The 13170-nt window shown below is 40.3% G+C and overlaps 1 pseudogene; it reads right to left on the bottom strand.

The window, feature by feature from the left end:
• Positions 1 to 383: 383 nt before the first annotated feature.
• On the bottom strand, positions 384 to 1058 carry LOC130886905 (trafficking protein particle complex subunit 1-like; annotated as a pseudogene).
• Positions 1059 to 13170: the final 12112 nt, after the last annotated feature.

Raw genomic sequence — 13170 nt, forward strand, 5'->3', positions numbered from 1 at the left:
TGTAAACACCACTACAATCTGAGTAGAGGAGACAAAACATTCTGCTTCCTCTGATAAAATCTCCATGCCCTCTTCCAGCACTACTGATACGCTGCTGTCTATCCTACCATCTTATTTTTGGCTCCACCTAAATGTGATTTTATCAATAACAGTAAGAACATATTTAAAAAAAGGTCATAACAAATCATATTATTGACTAACTAAAAAACTTGTGATATATTTTGTATATAATAATTCTGTAAATAAATATACACATTTTGCTTTAATGAACTTTTCTCATCTGGCCTGAAAAAGCCTCTAAGAGCCTAAGCCCAGCTAACAAAATCCCCGGTACCAGACATGAGAAGCTTCTGAAGGAAGTTTTTTTTTTTTTTTGAGGGTGACAGAAAGTTTATTCTGTTTCTCGTGGAGTCAAGCAGGGGATAAAACTGTCAAGAACCCCTTTAGGCTTCACTCATGACTTGAAGACAGTGGGCAGTGGGCCTTCAGGTTGAAGCTTAGGGGGAGACAGGGAGGTGGAAGGGCTCACAGTGCCACAAGTCACAAGGGTCCAGACAGTCACAGGTTCTTCTGAGGGGTGAGGTAGATGTGTCAGCCAGCTCGGGCAGAGCAGAAGGGCAAAGATCGGACATAGGAGTCTAGCCGGGAGCGAAAGAGCTCACTTTGCACTGTCTGTCCCAACGGACACAGAGGATTCTTCACGACCAACTCCACGTACAGCGCACTGTAGATGTGGTGCAGCACATCGCGGATAGGGCCCACGCCCAAGTCAGTGTTCATGACAACCTTGATTCCAGTGGGCATCTAGTAGTAATGGAGTTTGTACCGGCTAGTTTGGAAAGACAGAAAGCCATCCTTCATGTCTAGCGGGGACATCTTGCTGACAAACGAACGAATGGAGAAGAGCATCCCATACATCAGCTTGTACTCCTCTTCCTTAGGGATCCCCGCTTGCTTCTTGTGGTGCCACTCGCTGTAGTGGAGACACACTCCATTCCGGTCAAATAGGTACAGATTGTGGACAGTCATCGGAATTGCTGCGAGTGAGGGTGACAAGCTACTTCTCTTCTGAAGGAATTTTGACCAGGGCTGCCCAAGCGCCCCCCAAACATACAGCCTATAGCTGTTGCCCTTGGTTCTCCCCAAGAAGTAAGTCCTTACAACTGAAGACATTGTGCATTTCAGACACAGGGCACAGAGTCCCCTGAGCTGGGACTGGCCTAAATGCCCTCTCCCTGAGGACTAGCTTTCATGGTATCAGAAAGCACCATGCAATCTTCCAAAGGAGGGAGGCAACCAACAGTCCCACCCAGCTATGACACCTATGAACCACAGTGACAACCATGCCACGATAACCCTAAGAGCTAACCAAAAGCTCTCTAATTGGACTTAAGACAACTCAACAAGAGGAAAACAACACACCTGTACTGAAAACCTAACTACTCCATACTTGTGAAGTCATGGATATTGAAGAAGAACCTACAACCATGATTTTACCAAATCAGCGTGGTCCCTCACAACAATCTAAACAGCTGTCCTTGTACCGTCTTCACCCCCATCAAGGAAACTTCTCTTTGCAACATATGGAAACCACTACAGAAAAACACAAGCTGCCAAAATGCAGAGTTGTAGAGACCAGTCCCAAGGGATACAAAGCATTCCCACACGCAAGGCTCAGGAAACGTTGAGGAAGAGGTAGCAGAAAGATAGTAAGAGTCAGAGGATCAGGGAGTGTGCTGTGAGACTGTGTCCCTAGCAATGTCAGACACTACAATTCCAAAGCTTAACCAACATGACTCCGCAAACATGAGCAGAACAAGGCAACACCAGTGTATGTGCCAAAGAGGATGGGGACAAAGCCCACAACACCTGAACCCTATGAAAAGAACTATAACTAGTTAAGAAATACGCTTCTCCAGGTAAAAGCAAACAACTGTTCTTCAGTATCGTGTGCTTCAGAAAGCACACATATGAGTAACATTATACAAAATAATAAATTATACATATATATATATATGCACACACATACATACATACATATATATCAATATGGTGTAGGAGGTTCTTCTGTCTATGTGTTGTTTTCATTGGTTGAATAAAGAAACTGCCTTGGGCTTTTGATAGGGCAGAACTTAGATAGCCAGGGAAGATAGAACAGAATGCTGGGAAGAAGGGCAGAGTGGCAGATGCCATGAAGTTCCTGTCTGAGACTGACACTGGTTAAAATCTTTCCCGGTAAGCCACAACCTTGTGGTGTTATACAGATTATTAGAAATGGGCTGAATCAAGATGTGAGAGTTAGCCAATAATAGGCTAGAGATAATGGGCAAGGCATTTAATTAATACAATTTCTGTGTAGTTATTTCAGATATAAGCTAGCCGTGTGGGACAAAACAAAAAAACCTGCTATCCCTACTACATCAATATATTTATATTCATACAATAAAACTTAATAAAAAAGGAGGCCATAAATTTGAAATCTGGGAGGGCTGTATGGGAGAGCCCAGAGGTTAAAAAAAAGAAAGGGGAAATTTTGCAATTATATTATTTCAAAAATAAAAGTAATAAATGTAATTTTATTATGTGCAAACTGTTTTGTTTTGTGGTAGGTTGTCACTGGGTAGCTTGGACTGCTCTCCAGTTTGCAATTCTCCTGTCTCTACTTCCCAGTGCTGAGACTACAGCATGTCTCATCACATCTGCATGACATGCAACTTTGAAGCTGTGTGTCTTTTTTAATATAGAAAAATGTTTTGATGTACCCTACTTTCTACTTGTATCAACAGCTTATTCTTGCTTATCGATGTGTCACATTCCATCACTTGTCCATGCCACCATCACTTTGTGTGAGTCATTCTAGTGTAGGTATATGTGCAGATATTACATCATGATTTTAATTTTATTTTCCTTTTGGTTTATGATGTAGAATATTTTTCAGGCGCTTATTTGTTCTCCTTAAATCCTCATTGGTGAAGCATATCTTCATGTCTTGTGCTTGGCATGCGTGTATACATATATGTGGATATACATTTTGTGGGTGTTATACATACATGTGGGTATGCTGGGAGCAAACTTGGGGTTCCCTCACCCTCAAAGTCTTAGGGGTCCTTTGTTTCATTTTTGGGGTGAGAGCCAAAGGACTTCTCCAGGACTTTTTTCTCCATACCTGGTACTCATTCCTAGATGTGAACTGTATTCTCTTTGGGCTGGAACCCTCTTGAGGTGAACACATAACAGATTCATGGTAGGCCCAGTCCTACTGATGACTTGCTGTCCTGGGTTGTCACTGCCCTTTCTGCCCAGGGATTCTCATCTAAATTCCATGTATTTGGATGGAAATTTTTTAGTTGACTTAGTTGGTAAGATAAGTGTGGGCGCTTTCTCCCTCTTAGTAGAATCCCCCCATTTCTCGTATGTGACCTCTCTCTAGTGCATCTGTGTCACTATCTGCAATGCTCCCTCAGCCTGACATTTGGGAAAACTTGTCGTTACTGGTTGAGGCTGACTTCATTCAGCTCTTTCATCTGTCTGAAAGGTTGATACTCCTCATGAGATCTCAGGGGTGTGTGTGTGTGTTCATGCACATGTGGAAGCCACGGTTTTATGTTTGGTGTCTTTCTGTATTGTTCTGTGGTGGTTTGAATGTGGGTGGCACCCTATAGACTCGTATACTTGAATACTTGTTCCCCAGTTGAGGGACTGTTCAGAAAAGATTAGGTGGTGTCACCTTCTTGTAAGGGCTGTGTCCCTGGGGGAAAGCTTTGAGGCTAGTAAAAGTACATTCTTGACTATTTATATTTCAGAACTGTGAATACAGATAGATGTAGGCTCTCAGCTATATCTCTAGTGCCATACCTGCCTGCCTGCTGCTGTGATCCCTGCCGTGACAGTCATGGACTCTAACCCTCTGAAACTGTAAGCCCCAATCAACTCCTGCTTCTATGAGTTGCTTCCAACATGGTGTCTTATCACAGTAACAGAAACATAATGAGGACATAGAGTTTGGCTCTCACTCGTCAAGCAAGACTAGCTGACCTTCGTGCAACAGGAGTCCTCTTGTCTCCACGTGCCCTGCACGAGGATGCGCGAGCATATGCCGCCACACATGGCTTTCTCTGTGAGCACTGGACTCAGACTCAGCCCACACGCGGGTACAGCAAGTGCTTGTTCAATTGCGCCATCTTGAACCATTCTTTTAGTCATGGGCCCTGACTCACAAATTGATTAATATCTAAGGATTCTTGCACCTTTTTGCTTTCCTTTGTATCCACACAAGCCCACATGCCTGTTCAAATAAGTACAGTGTCGTAAGGGAGGGTCCTATGGTAATTCCATTGTCTTCTTCCGTCTTACAGGCAGTTTGCTCCTAGGGTGTAGTAGGGAAGTAATGTCTTAGCAAGGCTTCCACTACTGAGCTCCGAGCAGCCTGTCTCTATACACCTTCCTATGTGACGCTTGGAGTGAAGGGTATCTCTCTCTCTCTCTCTCTCTCTCTCTCTCTCTCTCTCTCTGTGTGTGTGTGTGTGTGTGTGTGTGTGTGTGTGTGTGTGAAATAAGGACTCATACAGACCAGGCTGGCCTCAAACCCATTATGTAGCTGAGGGTAATCTTGAACTCTTGATCCTGTCTCTGCCGTCGGAGTGTCGGGATCTCTGGCCCATGCTCCATCACTGTTACATCCTCTATTGTATGTTTTGCTCGGACTGTGGCCTTCGCTGAGACTAAGAGCACAGGCTGTGAATATTTAATGTGAAGGGATCAAGGACTTGTTTCAGTCCTCTGTTTACTTTGTTTAAAACCAAAACTTTTAAGAATGCATTAAAAGATAATGATTGATCTTGCTTGGCTCAAAATTTCCACTGCCTGCTTCTGTTTTTATCGAGCCCTAGGCATAGGAGTAGTGCAGGTTATCTCTGCTGTGAACGTGATTTGGTATGAATGTACTCTTACTAAGACTCTGATGAACAGAAGACAAAGAAACTTGAAGCCAACAGTTGGAACTGTGGGCTGGAACCAAAGGTGGTTCAAGGAGAGGGCTGCAGGAGCCTAGGTGCCCTGATTGCAGCGAAGGCCCATGGCTTTGAAGGAGGAAACTCCCTCAGGGAAAATGAAGAAGTCCATTTTCAGCCCGGCATGAAACTTGTTTCTTCCGTCCTGACCCCTCTTGGCTCTGCTTCTTCATCTATGGCCTGTGAGGATCTAAAGCTAAGGACTGAAGCTGTTCTCCATCTCCCACAGCCTGCACTGCTCTCGGGACAACATCACAGCAGATACTGGCAGAGTTCTCTAGAAACCACAAAGATCGTTTCTCTGGGTTGAATTTGAATTAAATGTTCCCAATACATTAAAATTTACTGATGTAACTACTCCAGTGAGGAGCGATTCCTCCTGGTGGCTCTAGGGAAGAACGATCCGGCAGTGTTGCCCCAATGAAATCTCAGAGCAGGTACCTAAAATAACTAACTCATTAGCTTTAATTGTTTGGAGATGGTTACGTCCTGATCCTAGATGAACTGTGGCATCTCCCGGCTTCAGTGCCATCATCCAGACAAGGGCATATGCTGCTCTTTCACCTCTTGCAATAATTCTAAAATATTTTGTAAATGGGAAATGCTAGAAAATAATATAATTCTGTCTAGCAGAAGAAAACTATGGGCAGAAAAGATGAAGGACCTCAGTACTATCTCAGGAACAGAGGGATAATTCTGAAATATTTACACCCAGAAGCCAAAAGTGCTTGAGTGGGAGAAAGACAGATAAATTAAAAACGAGCTATTTGCACTTTCTGCTTAAAACATAAAGAGACAGAAATATCACCAATCACCCTCCTGACCAGCACACTCAAAAGCTGGGCAAGCTTCAAGTTCATAATTTTATAAAATTCATGAGCAAGCTAAGATCATTTGGAAAACAACTAGCCTCATAGCTAATGGGATTCAAAGACTTTCAGAAAAGATGGAAGCTTGGCATTTGTTTGAGCCAAATGTAGCCAAACACAAACACCAAATTTCATTAGACTTATTAATAAATCAGAGGAGACTGTGGAGGACAGACCTGGAGAGAAAGTGAGTAGCTTCGTCAGGCAATAGGTACGTAGTACATCTGCTCCAACTGTTAATCTCCTTTCTGTGGGCAGAGCAAAAGCAGACTGGAGAAGCCCCCAAAAGCTGTCCCTGTGGGGTGTGGCTCAGGGAAAGGAGAGGCATCCACTCTGAGGGGGACACACAGCAGAAGCCTCGAACCATGACAAAGGAGGTGAGACCCATCCACCCGGGTGTTCTGGTTCCAAAGAGAAGAATAAAATATGAATTTCTTCTCCTTGGAGAAAGGAGGAGCTGCGGACTGAGAACAGAGCTCTACCCGCTAGAGGGGCCAGGACACAGAGGAGGCCACACTCGTGGACCCCGTATGCACAGCCTGCAGAGGAGTGCAGCTCAGCTAGCACAACAGAGAACAGTCCCCTTACCCACTAGGATGGGCACTCTTCACTGTCAACCAGACTGTTTAGAGTCACCCAGACAACACACCTCCAGGCGTGCTAGTGAGGGCTTTTCCAGAGAAAAGTAACTGAAGGATGAGAAAGCACTCGGCCTGAGAGTGCTGCTCTCCTGCTGTCTGGGGTCCAGACTAAATAGAAAGGAGGCGAAATCAGTAGCAGCCAGCATTCGTCTCCGCTTCCTGGCCCACCATGATATAACATGGTTTTTCTGCCGAGCTTTCCTCAACACCACGAAACTCGCTGACACCGTGGGCCAAATAAACCTTCCTCTACAGCAGTTTATTCCAGTTGTCTTTGTCCACAGTGATGAAAAACTAACAAGTGCACTCCCATCCACATGATTTGAGTGACAGCGACTACGCCGGGAACGTCGGGAAAACTCGGAGTTTGTCTCTGAAGCACAAAGAAAAGACTCAACATTGAGGATGGAGCAGTTTCAAACCCCTGAGGAAGGTAGAAGGCGTGAGGAAATGAGTTGAAGACTGTGGCTCCCTGAGGGCAAACGAAGGCTCACTGAACACCATGGCTAGTTCTATTCCCAACTGTATCTACTCAGATCCCCCCACCAAAATCTCATGGACATAAAATGCATTTGGTTCCTTTAAAAATGCTGTTTACTTCACTTCGATATGTACTGTCCTGTTCAGGAAGCCAGGTGGTTTTCAGCAGCAACGTAGGAAAGCCTTTGCATATGGAGAAAAGGTTGCAAACATATAGCCTGAACAATAGAAATGAGTTCCGATATGATATAAAAGTTTAACTATATGATAACAAGTTTTAAGTAATTATGATCAATACATAAAAGTCATCAGAGGAAAGTGTGGGAAAGGTGACGAACATAAAGGAATATGTGAAATAAACAATATAGTAACAGATGAGGACTGCTTTGGTGGCCCCATCGGCAGAGCCACAGAGCCGAGAAGAAACCCAGGCAACAACAGAAATGCTTGGAAACAGAAAATATAAAAGTAAAAATCTGAGAAATTCCAATTAAAAGTAGCCAGTAAGCCACAGCTATGGAAACCTCAATGTATAACTTCCAAAATCAGTACTAGGAAAATAGGTCATATTTCACCTTCAGAATTACAAAGGAAAATTAAAAGTCGTTAGAAGACACATGAGGAGGAATTACAGCAGACTTCTTACAAAAATGTGCCAAAGTCACCTGGCACTGGAATGCCATTTTCAAGTCCTGAAAGCTGAAAGAAATAAAGGGGAAGGGAGAGAGGGGTATGGACAGGGTAACCGGAGGGGAAGGAAAGGAGACAGCCTAGAATTCTATGCTTGAGGAGGATCTTTCAAAAGCAAAGCAGAAATAAAGATATTTTCAAGAAAACAAAATGAAGAAGTTAATTTCCAAAGGACATATACTTGAAGAAGAAATAATCAAAATTCTTTGGGGAAAATAAGTCCAATTCCAGAAAGAAATTTAACACTACACAAGGAAATGAAGATTGCCAGAAATAAACAATTGTGGATGATAAAATTCATTTTACTACTTTGAATTACTAAGCACATTAGTAATACTAACACAATTTGTATTATAATATTATTTAAATGCTTCATTATTTCTCATAATGTATTTTGTATTTTTAGCAGAATGATAATAATATCTTGGGAACAAGGAACTGGAAATATGTATGTTATTTTAATGTTCATACGCAAATGTGTACAATATTATTTGGAAATAGGCTCTGGTTTGATCAATTAAACACACAAGTTATGAATCTGAAACACCTTTTAGACACAGTGAAGTCAGGGAGAGTCCTGAAAACAATCAATTAAACACTGTAAGGCAGAAAAGGAAAAATCAAATGAGTAGATCAAAAGGAGGCAACATACCTGCAAATTCATTCAGGTGTACCAGAAATGATACTGTCTCAGAAGTCTAAACACAGCAGCTAACAGAGATTGTCAGGTTGACTTAAAAAGCAAGACCCAACTGGATTTACATGCAAGAAATTTTCCCTGAATATGAGACACATTGATGGGTAAAGAATGAAAGACCACGAAACAATCCCATTCCAGTCTTATCAGATGAAATATGTAGATGCTAATTAGTGTCAATGGAAGGACAGCACCATAAAGAGAGGAAGAATATTATACAATATCAAAGGGAAAAGTCTCCGCTAATGCCTGAATCTTAAAGGTATGCTCACCTCATAGAAGATATTCAAAGTACACAAGAAAAAAAGTAAAGTAACAGTAAAAATAAATCCACAACTGCGGGAATTCTTTCTTGCCAGTTGGGAAAGTTGGGTCAGAAGAAAAAGGAAAGAAAGAAGAAAGTGCATGTCACAAAGAAGCAGAAGGCTTAGGCAGTACGAAAAACAAAATCGTATTAACCTCACTGCCATTTATTGCCTACTCCAGCAACAACAGAAATATTCCCATTTACTTCAGCCCCATATGAACCTTGGCTGAGACAGACTACATTTGGGGCAAAAAACAAAAAGCAAAAAAAAAAAAAAAAAAAAAAAAAAAAGAGAGAACAGAAGTCATGCAAATTGAGTGTTGTAATCGAAATTTAATTAAATTATAAGCTTATAATAAAAAGATATTATAAAAAGTACAAATATTTAAAAATTAAACAACACTGGTCAAAGTAAACTTAATGATTAATACAACATTTATCTGATTGAAAAAATGTAATATATTAACTAAAGCAGGTTTTAGATAATAAATAATGCTAACTGCTATATAGACAGACTGCAACTGCACAGAGCAGACCAAGAGGTTAGTGATCAGCCACCCACCTGGACACCCCTAGGTCCTAGGTGCCTGGGAAAGCCCCAGCCCCTCCCCCACCTGCCTCAGCTTCACCAGCCAGCCAGCAGGCAAACCTCCTGCAGGTAACTACTCTAACAACCCCTATCATTCAGACCCTGTAACCTACAAGTCTCACTCCACCCCCACACCCACTTATCCCCTGAGACCTCAGCAGCTCCCTTAGACACAGCATTTGCACAGAGTGAGCCAAGAATGGCTCCCTTAGACAGACAGCAGCTGTAACAATCCGTCCAAGAGAGGATCTCTGAGACACACACACCGACTGCAAGGATTGGACCAAGAGGCAAAGACACTGCCATCACCAATTGGAGGAAGAGATCAGTAGACACCAATGCAAGAATTCATTTAACAACCTAAAGAAGCAACATGGTAACACCAGAACATAGTAGTCATATAACAGGAAGACCTGATAATCCTAACCCAGAAGAAGCAGAAGAAAATGACCTTAAACATAACTTTATGAAGATGATGGAGACCCTTAAAGAGAAGATAAAAAAAAAAATCCCTTAAAGAAATGGAGGAAAAGAAAAACAAAAAATTGAAAGAAATCAATGAATCTCTTAAAGAAATCCAAGAAAATCAAGAAAAAACAATCGAATAGGTGAAGCAAACAGACTTGAAAATGGAAATAGAGACAATAAAGAAAACACAAACTGAGGGGAATTCTGGAAATGCAAAATCTGGGTAAATGATCAGAACTACAAATGTAAGCATAACCAACAGAATACAAGACATGGAAGAGAAAATCTCAGGTGTTAAAGATATGATAGACAAAATAGATACATTGATCAAAGAAAATGTTAAATCCAATGAATTCTTAATACAAAACATCCAGGAAATCTGGGACACAATGAAAAGATGAAATCTAAGAATAATAGGGATAGAAGGAGAAGAATTCCAGCTTAAAGGCACAGAAAATATATTCAACAAAATCATCAAAGAAAACTTTCCCAAACTAAAGAACGATATCACTTAAAGAATACCAAATAGACTGGACCAAAAAAAGAGTCCCCTCACTATATAATAATCAAAACACTAAACATACAGAATAAAGAAAGAGTATTAAGAGTTTCAATGGAAAAAGACCAAGTAACATATAGAGGCAGACCTATCAGAATTGCACTCAACTTCTCAGTGGAAACCCTGAGAGCTAGAAGAACATGGACAGATGGGCTGCAGACACTAAGAGACTGTGGATGCAAGCACAGACTACTATACCCAGTAAAACTCTCAATCACCATCAATGGAGGAAAAAAAATACATTACATGACAAAAACTGATTTAAACAATACCTATGCACAAACCCAGCCTTACAGGAAGTACTAGAAGGAAAATTCCAACCCAAGGAAGCTAGCTTCACCTACAATAACACAGGCAGCAGATAACCTCAAACCAGCAAACCCAAAAGAAAAGAAATACACAAATACTACCACAGAAAAATAACAGGAATTAACGATCACCAGTCATTAATATCTCTTAATATCAATGGACTCAATTCACCTATAAAAAGACACAGGCTAAGAGAATGGATATGAAAACAGGATCCATCCTTCTGTTGTATACAAGAAACATACCTCAGTCTCAAAGACAGATATTACCTTAGAGTAAAGGGTTGGGAAAAGATTTTCCAATTAAATGGGCCTAAGAAATATGCAGGTGTAGCTATACTAATATCTAACAAAATGGACTTCAAACTAAAATCAATCAGAAGAGAAGGACACTTCATACTCATCACAGGAAAAATCCATGAAGATGAAGTCTCAATCCTGAACATCTATGCCCCCAAAACAAGGGCACGCTCGTATGTAAAAGAAAAATTACTAAAGCTTAAATAACACATCAAACCCCACACATTAATAGTAGAAGACTTTAACACCCTATTCTCTCCAATGGACAGGTCAACCAGACAGAAACTTAACAGAGACGTAAGAGAACTAACAGATGTCATGATTCAAATGGACTTAACAGATAACTATAGAACATTTCACCAAAACACCAAAGAATATACCTTCTTCTGAGCACCTTGTGGAACTTTCTCTAAAATTGATCACATACTTGGCAACAAAGCAAACCTCAACAGATACAAAAAAAAAAAAAAAAAAAAAAAAGGGAATAGCCCCCTGTATCTTATCAGATCACCATGGCTTAAAGTTAGAATTCAACAATAACACTAATTGCAAGAAGTCTACAAGTTCATGGAAATTGAACAGTACTCAATTGATTATCACCCATGGGTCAAGGAAGAAATAAAGAAAGAAAATAAAGACTATGTAGAATTCAACAAAAATTAATTCCAACACACCAAAACCTATGGGACACTATGAAAGCAGTGCTAAAAGGTAAATTTATAGCACTGAGTGCGTAAATAAAGAAAATGGAGAAATCTCACACTAGTGACTTAACAGCACACCTGAAAACTCTAGAACAAAAAGAAGCAGACTCACTCAGGAGCAGTAGATGACAGGAAATAATCAAATTGATAACTGAAATCAATAAAATAGAAGCAAAGAAAATAATACAAAGAATTAATGAAACAAAGAGCTGGTTCTTTGAAAAAAATCAACAAAATAGACAAACCACTATCTAAACTAACAAAAAGCGGAGAGATTAACAAATTAACAAAACAGAAATGAAAGGGGGGGCATAACAAGAGATACCGAGGAAATCCAGAGAATCATTAAGCCATGCTTCAAAAACCTGTACTCCACAGAATTGGAAAATGTAAAAGAAAAGAACAATTTCTGGATAGGTACCATATGCCAAAATTAAATCAAGACCAGATGAACAATTTAAATAGAATTACAACTCCTAAAGAAATAGAAGCAGCCATCAAAAGACTCCCAACCCCAAAATACCCAGTGCTCAATGGGTTCAGTGCGAATACTACCAGAATGTCAAAGAAGAACTAATACCTATACTCCTCAAATTGTTCCCCACAATAGAAACAGAAGAAACACTGCCTAACTCTTTTTATAAGACTACAGTTACCCTAATACCAAGACCACACTAAGACTCAACCAAGAAAGAATTACAGACCAATCTCCCTCATGAACACTGATGCAAAAATACTCAATAAAATACTGGCAAACTGAATCCAAGAACACATCAAAAAAAAATCACCCACTATGATCAAGTTGGCTTCATCCCAGAGATGCAGGGATGGTTCAGCATATGAAAATCTATCAATATAATCCACCACAAAAATAAACTGAAAGGAAAAAAATAAGATCACCTCACTAGATGCTGAAAAAGCATTTGACAAAATCCAACACCCCTTCATGATAAAAGTCTTGGAGAGATCAGGGATACAAGGAGCATATCTAAACATAATAAAAGCAGTATACAGCAAGCCGACGGTCAACATGAAACTAAATGGAGAGAAACTAAAAGCAATTACACTAAAATCAGGAACAGGACAAGCTTGTCCACTCTCTCCATATCTATTCAACATAGTACTTGAACTTCTACTAGAGTAATAAGACAACAGAAGGACATCAAGGGGTTACAAATTGGAAAAGAAGAAGTCAAACTTTTACTATTTGGATATGGTATGTTAATATATATATACGTGACCCCGAAAATTTGACGAGGGAACTCCTACAGTTGATAAGCAGCTTCATAAATATGGCAGAATACATACAAGATCAACTAAAAAAAAATCAGTAGCCCTCCTATATACAGATGATAAATGGGCTAAGAAAGAAATTAGAGAAACATTACACTTTATAATAGCCACAAATAACATAAAATATCTTAGGTAACACTAACCAAAGAAGTGAAAGACCTGTACAAAAAAACTTTAAATATTTGAAGAATGAAATTGAAAAGAATATCATAAAATGGAAAGATCTCCCATGCTCTTGGATAGGTGGAAGTAACAA

Source organism: Chionomys nivalis, chromosome 14 (genome assembly GCF_950005125.1).
Source record: "Chionomys nivalis chromosome 14, mChiNiv1.1, whole genome shotgun sequence".
In the NCBI taxonomy this organism is placed as follows: domain Eukaryota; kingdom Metazoa; phylum Chordata; class Mammalia; order Rodentia; family Cricetidae; genus Chionomys; species Chionomys nivalis.